We start from the raw sequence: 8,281 nt of genomic DNA on the forward strand, positions 1-8,281 counted from the left end.
TTTTCTGTACTGTTACAGCAGTATAATCCACTGTCTTAACGAATTCCTGGTTTACTAGCTCAAAATTTATTGTTTCCTTCTCATCAAACTTTTCCTCTTAAAATAATAAGTGAATAAATAAAACATATGCAATACAAATAAATATAATACTATAAAGGATGAAATTCTTACAGCATGTCAGAGTCACATTTGTAAAGGTTTTTTCTTTTTATTCTCCTTGAACAATTAAAAAAAATCTCAAATTTAGGCTGAAAAATGTCAATCAAAAATGACTTACTTTATAGAAATGATGCAAAAAGCTGGTCAATCAGACTCTTCAGGCATTCCAGAATGCTTTGCTTTTGCTCCATAAGCCAGTAAAACTCAAAATGTGGTCAACTGAGTGGCCTGTAGGCAGTTTCATAGTTTTCAAGGGAAAGGCAGTTTTGTTCAGTCTATAAATTTTACTAATGTGAGCTATAAAATGAATTGATTTTCACAGAAATCGCATTGAGTTCCTAATAGCTGTGTTCTCAGCAGCTCTTCCAAAACCACTGGGACTAGTCCTTTGGGCTAGTATTATGCATTTCACCTTGGCCTCTGTGCTTTCATACTTTTTTCATGGACTTTTCTTGGCTTGTTAAATTATATTTTTTAATGTCTAAGTCATGATTCAATGAAGCATAATGACAAGGTATAATAATAAACATATAATGTCATAAAGGTCTTCCCAGGTGGTGCTAGTGCTAAAGAACCTGCCTGCCAATGCAATAGACTTAAGAGACGTGTGTTTAATTGCTGGGTTGGGAAGATCCCCTGGAGGAGGGCATGGCAACCCACTAAAGTATTCTTTCCTGGAGAATCCCACAGACAGAGGAGCCTGGCAGGCTCCATAGGGTTGCAAAGAATTGGACACAAATGAAGCAACTGAGCGTGCATGCAATGTCATAAAGCACTGGAAATCTGTGCAGATAGTGCACCTGTTAATCTGTGAGCATGATAATTTTCTAAGACAGAATCTGTCTTAGAATCATGCTCACAGAGATTTCTGTCTTAGAAAATTATCATGCTCACAGAGATTTCTGTCTTAGAAAATTATCATGCTCACAGATTAACAGGTTCACTATCTGCACAGATTTCCAGTGCTTTATGACGTTGCATTGCAATGTATGACAAGAACCACTACAATATTGTAAAGTAATTAGCCTCCAACTAATAAAAATAAATGGAAAAAAAAAGAAATCTCCCCTGATCTTCTACACAAAGGTGTTTACAAAATAAGAGGAAAATATCTGACAAATTAATATTATGTGTCTGGACTCCTCATGTCAATGAGTTGTTCTTGCAGAAAGGTTATCAGTTCCTCAAAGTTTTACCATCATGAGAAAAGCAATTATGATCTCATTTTTAACAGAATAAATACAAAATAATATTTTAAAGTGTGAAATTAGTGAATTGTTGATAAAGAAAGTTAATAAACCACAAATAATATTTTGCTATAGAAACACAAGCCATACTGTCACAGGAAGTCCTGTAAGACCAGACTCTACGTTTATCACAGATGCTGTGAGAGAAACAGCACAACTGTTTTTTCTGTTAAAATTCCCTTATTCATTGTTAGGTATTATATAATATTAATGGCATACCATGTGGAAAAGCAGTGACCAATGTGTTAGTGTTTTTGCTGATTCTGTTCCAAACTTGAGTCAGTCCATGGTGTACCAGTGGAACACATGAGAAGTCAACAGAGAATTCATACTATAAAAGAAGATGTTTGTCACTGTCATTTGTTAAATTTGTGATTATTTTGTAGGAGGAAATACGTCGGCCCAAGGTACACTGTGGTCAGTACGAGTAGGTAAAGGTTTTACTTGAATGCCAGATCAAACACTTCTTTATTCTCCAAAGCAGTTAGTGGTTAATGATTTGCCTCCTGCTCCTAATTTATCATTCAAAGGAAAAGTGAAATTTGGGGATGTGATCAAATCATGGTCACCAGCACCTTGGCAGTCTTCTACATTTAGAAAAAGTGGAGAGGGCAGGGCATATATTGTAGTATGTTGCTTTGCAGCACTGAGTACATTGACAGCTGAAAGAAAAGGCACTTACAAGGTTTTTGACATTAAAAATGAGTTAAACTACTTTCATTTTGATACTGATAATGTCAGCAGCATGATCAAGTGATTTATTTTTGGAACACATTGAGTACCTTGACTTACTCCAGGTCAAGATATTATGATTATTTACATTAAGAAGAATATTTTATATGACCTTATATGAACGAATGTAAGAGCAAAATCTCAAGTGATAGTTACTGAAGCAATAAAGATTTTTATTCTTTGTCACTGAAAGGAGTCCAATAGCTTCATGAAATCATGAGAGATCTAGATTTATGAGATGATTCAGTTCCCCTTTCTCTTGGGTATGGGACACATACTAATGGCCCATACCGCTGCTGGAGCTCCAGCCATCAAAGGACCTGCAGGCTGACAGCAAGAGGATGAACATAAAGGAAAGCATGCTTAGTACACAGCACTTCTTTCTCCTCACTGAGTAGAACTTATTCATGTAGCCACTGCTAGTGGCCAGGAACACTCAAGAAAGACTGTCCTTTTATCTGGGAGGCAGTGTGCTTACCTAGAAGCTCAGGATCTGTTATCAAGAAGGGAAAAGTGGGTATTGCAAGGCAATTGGTTGTTTTAAAATGTAAGCTTTATTGTTTTTCAGGTATGGTTAGACCATCAGATCAGGAAACAATTGTCACTACAAAGATATTTTGTTATACGCATAGATCCCAAGAAGTGGGGTATGACATGCTATGTGGTGAGTAAGGGAACACATGCGGAATTAACAGGAAGCAGAGGGAGAGGGGAAAATGTGGAAAATAAGTTTTATTATGGTTTCTCTGGGAAAGAATGAGCAAGACAGAGTAGACAAGTTTAGAACAGGCTAGTTTGAATAATTTCAGCAGACTCTGGGGCAAGAGTGCTGTCTTTGATTGTCTGGTGCCTGGCTCTAGGGTGATTAGGGAAAAGCATGAGTGTGACAACCCCAGAAGGAAGGTGGTTGGGATGTGAGCTCTGTGTTGGTTGACTCGCATAAAAAAGGTGTGCTCATAGGTGAGTAGTTTACTATCTCTGGGAACTGGCTAACTCTGGGAGGCACAGTCCTTCCAGGGTCAGGAAGGTACCAGGTGTCAAAGCATCAGAAATACAGAAAATAAAAGGCAGGGTAGATACACTGGTATCTCTGTTATGGATAGGAAATCAGGATTTTGTGAGATGGCTCAATCATCAACATTTCCCCAGTATTTTATGTTTTTTTTTCCTCCTAATTTTTCTGGAGAAATAGAGCAATGAATATTTTAAAACCATATCCAAATGCTAAAAAAATGAAGAAACACTTTCTAAAGCCAAATGAAATAAGTGACTAGATTAAGAATCCATTTGCTATGATCACTCTGCTGAAACTTCTAACCTCTGTCTTTAGAGTGTTACATGCTCTGTAGCCAAAATCAGATAAAGCACTGAAAATAGGGCCCACTGAGAAATATCTCCTCTTTTCTGGGTCCATTTTTAAACTTGGTACTTAGCCATAATCAAGCACTTACTGTCACTTATAATGAGCTATTTTTGTGTTGTTAATTTTTTCTAATTTGGTAGAAATAGATGACCAGTAAGAGGTACTGCCTATGCAATGAAGTCTGATGCATCATTCCAGACATCCGTTGTCTCATTAGACTGAAAAATATCACATGAAAAGATTAGGGGACATGATGGTTCCTAGGTTCCATCATGTCCCCTAATCTTTTCATGTGATATTTCCTGTGGGTTTCAGCTGTGCCAGGGTTAAGGGGTGTGACTTTTTCTTGACCACACACAGCATCCAGCCCTCAGCCCTCTGTTTAGAGGTCCCTGTAAGTGTCCAGAACTTTTGGGCAGAGTGTGGAGGATGTGGTGATAGATCCACACCCAAAGATCCTCATCCTCACTACCCCTTCTAATCGTCCCCTTGTTCCCTTGTAGTCAGTGGTGTGATGGTACCAGCTCCTGCTGGATCACAAGATTCAGCTGAGCCCATTTTTTCCTAACTCTGAGCTAAGTGAGTTGAGAGCAACCACAACAGAAATGTGTACATCATAACAAACACTGTAAATCAGGGCTTTCCTTTCCTCCTCTCCCTTTTCTGAAGCATGAGTGTGTGGCCTAAGCGGACTAAATCACTTCAGTCGTGTCCAACTCTGCGACCCTCTGAACTGTAGCCTGCCAGGCTCCTCTGTCCATGGGATTCTCCAGGCAAGATTGCTGGACTGGGCTGCCATGCCCTTCTCCAGGGGATCTTCCTGACCCAGGGATCGAACCCACATTCTTACGTCTCCTGTATTGGCAAGCAGGTTTTTTATTTTTATTTATTTTTTTTTTTACCACTAACGCCACCTGGGAAGACCACTGGTTGTGAAACAATTATTAGGACACTGTTACTTGCAATGTAAGAAAGTGTGTTACCACTTTTCCCCTCTGAGACTTTGTTCTCTGAGCATTTTCTTCCTTTCTGTTTGCTACCCATCTTCATCCTACTTTCATTAGAATCTTCTTCACTGATCTTTCAACTCATCAGTTACTGGTTTACAGTTAAATTCATTGCAAACAATTACTTTCTAACTTTTTTTTTTAATTATAATACTGAGGGCTGATGACTATGGTGAAAACTATTGTAGCCTTTGGAAATATTTTTGGAAGCATTAAAAACAACTGAAATATCTTATAACCCAGTGACCTAACATTCCACTTTAGGCATATCTGAAACTAATTTGAAATATAAAAGAAATAATCTTCTACTCATAGATGTCCTTGTCAGCCTTAATTAGTAGAAGATTGAAAAAAAAAATCTAAAAACATCTCTACAACACCAAGCAGACTGTGTGCTATTGGATGGTAAGAATAGTCAGCCTGAGGCACTATCAGTGACTTAATTATTGAAAAAAAATTAACTCGGGTTCACTAAGTCAAGAAAGTGTGTCTTACATACTTTGGAAAAACATTTGGAAAAGTTTTTCTGGTTAGTGCTCAATTAAACCAGGGAATTAAATTACCCGGAACACTCAATTAATTGAAGACTTTCTTAATTGAGATTTTTTGCAATCACATTTAAAACAAGAAGCTCTGCAGAGTCTTTAGTGTAGGGCTGTTTCTGCTGTTAGACAGAAAATAACACTGTCAAAGCCTGACTCTCTGCTCTGTACTGTGATTGGGGGCAAATGGACACCTTCATTTCCTCAGCTGAAACTGGGAGCAATATCTTTTAGGACTAAATGAAATTCGAAGGGCAAAAGACTTAGAATAATGTTCTCACATAGTAAATACTCAAAATGTCACAGCGTGATTGTCTCAATCAATGAGAGCTGTTCCCAGGCAGGGGACATAAGATAGCATCTCACGTCTTATCTTGAATTCTACCTTCAATCTTGAATTACTTTCCTCTGTCTTCCCCTTTCTTTCATTAATTATAAGACCATGCTTTCCACGAATCAACTAGAATTGGACCAAAATATGTGGTGCTCCGAATTAGTCTTCTTCTAGGTTAAATATATACCGCTTCCTTTCACACTATCTCTCTCTCTCTCCTCTTTTAAAATCCTCTGTTGCTTTCATTCACACACAACTCAAAATAGCTGCTTTCAGGAAGTGCTAAATATAGGTATTCTGAAAGAGCTAGTTTTGTCCTTCCTTTCAAGATCCTGTTCCCTTTGAGTTCTCTGAGAAGAAGTTTTCCTGGGGAATTGGGGAGGGATTTGCTTCCGTTTCCTGATGTAAACCCCAGAGTCCCCTCCTGATGTCTTGGGGCCTCCTCCTCCAGCTGACAGGCCAACTGGGGCCAGTGGACACCTAGCTGTGGGTCAGGGTCTTTGTGATAGGTTGCCACCCTCCCCACACAGCACTAGTAGAGGGCTGTGAGGAGCTCGGCTGTCCTTCTTCTGAAGGCCTATACTTAGTTGTGTATAAGGAAAACCTTAATGACAATGACTAGAACTTCCTCAATACTGGCTTGATTACTAAGATCTTCCTCTTGGTAATCAGGAAGCTTGAAGGGGCACCTTGCAGGGGTCCTCAGATTTCCCCCGATGCCTCCATCTTGGTTCCATGAAAGAGAGCTGCTTCAGCACCGAGAACTGGACCACATCCCATGTAGCAAGCAAGAGGAAGGGCAAAGGGAGAGCAAGGGTGCCATGGCAGCCGCACTTTAAATGGAGTTTTCTGGAATCCCTACCTCACAGCCTGAGCTAGAATTTCACAGCCAACAATGTCTTCCATGGCCACTGTTCCACAAAGGAAGCAACAGTGTTACTGGTAGACCTGGCCACTCACAGTGAAGTTGGTGTTCTTCCACACCACAAGAGTGGTGTGGTCAAGAGTTTGAGGAACCTCTGGGAGCTGGTGATGGACAGGGAGGCCTGGCATGCTGCAGTCCATGGGGTTACACAGAGTTGAACACAACTAAGTGACTGAACTAAACTGAGCTGAACTAGGTTGGTTATAGCTTTCTTCCAAAGAGCAAGCGTCTTTTAATTTCATGGTTGCAGTCATCATCTACAGTGATTTTGGAGCCCTCCAAAATAAAGGCTCTCAGTGTTTCCATTTTTTTCCCCATTTATTTGCCATGAAATGATGGGACCGGATGCCATGATCTTAGTTTTCTGAATGTTGAGTTTTAAGCCAACTTTTTCACTTTCCTCTTTTACTTTCATTAAGAGGCTCTTTAGTTCTTCTTCACTTTCTGCCATAAGGGTGGTGTCATCTGCATAACTGAGGTTATTGATATTTCTCCCAGCCATCTTGATATCAGCTTGAACTTCATCCAGCCCAGCATTTCACATGATGTGCTCTGCATAAAAGTTAAATCAGCAGAGTGACAACATTCAGCATTGACATACTCCTTTCCCTATTTGGAACCAGTCTGTTGTTCCATGTCCAGTTCTAACTGTTGTATCTTGACCTCCATACAGATTTCTCAGGAGACAGGTTAGGTGGCCTGGTATTTTCATCTCTTGAAGATTTTCCCACAGTTTGCTGTGATCCATACAGTCAAAGGCTTTGACATAGTCAATAAAGCAGAAATAGATGTTTTTTTGAACTCTCTTGCTTTCTTGATGATCCAATGGATATTGGCAGTTTGATCTCTGATTCCTCTGCCTCTTCTAAATCACCTTGAACATCTGGAAGTTCATGGTTCATGTACTGTTGAAGCCTGGCTTGGAGAATTTTGAGCATTACTTTGCTCACGTGTGAGATGAGTGCAATTGTGCAAAAAGTCTCAATTATTCACTCCAAAACAGTGCTTTTCTAACTTGAACAGTCAATGAATAACTCTGGAAAAAAAAGAGGTTGGTGAGCCTCCAGATAGTGATCTACACTATTTGTATTTGAATGTTACTTAACATGTGAAATGGGACTTCCCAGGTGGCACTAGTGATAAAGAACCCACCTGCCAATGCAGGAGACATAAGAGACACGGATTAGATCCCTGGGTCTCAAGATCCCCCCGGAGGCATGGCAATCCACTCCAGTATTCTTGCCTGGAGAATCCTAGGGACAGAGGAGCCTGGTTGGCTACAGTCCATAGGATGACAAGAGTCAGACAGGACTGAAGTGACTGGGCAGGCATGCACACATGCATTATGTAAAGCACAGATCTGGTTGAACTTCTTAAGTTTTTCTCTTTCATGCATTTTTAAAACAAAAGCAAAATTTCAGTGCAATTTCAAGCAAAACTATCAACTTTTGCAATCAATTAAAATCATATTAGCATAATGGTAATCGGACAGGGTTTTATTCCTCAGTGGCTGCTCACAGATGCATGAGGCAGCCATGGCTCTGATTCTGCAGTGTGAAGGCCAGCAGCAGACTGTGCTAGATGCTGGCTCAGGTCTCCCATCATTCTTTTCTTTTCAAGTCATTGCAAAAATTTTTATTTCATGTTGCCCCAGATGCCATTTGGCCTCCATTTCTTTCCCGCCAATGATAAAGTTAATTTCCCTTGGTACTGAAGGTATCATAGATAAAAGTGGAGTTTCAAGGCAGGATGACATCTCAGGTGATCTTCCTATTGTTGCTGGTCATGGCAACAATTAACTCCTTCTATTTCCCTCTCCACTTTCTCATCAATTTGTGCCTCTGGGTACTTCCTGAAATAAGAAATTTCCTTAGAATATGAAAACCAGAAAAAGCAAAACTTCTTGTAATGGTTTGATTAGTATCTCAGGCAAGTCCTATTATCTACCTAGAATAAGGGTGAAGTGGGTGAA

Source organism: Cervus canadensis, chromosome 30, assembly GCF_019320065.1.
Source record: "Cervus canadensis isolate Bull #8, Minnesota chromosome 30, ASM1932006v1, whole genome shotgun sequence".
Lineage (NCBI taxonomy): Eukaryota > Metazoa > Chordata > Mammalia > Artiodactyla > Cervidae > Cervus > Cervus canadensis.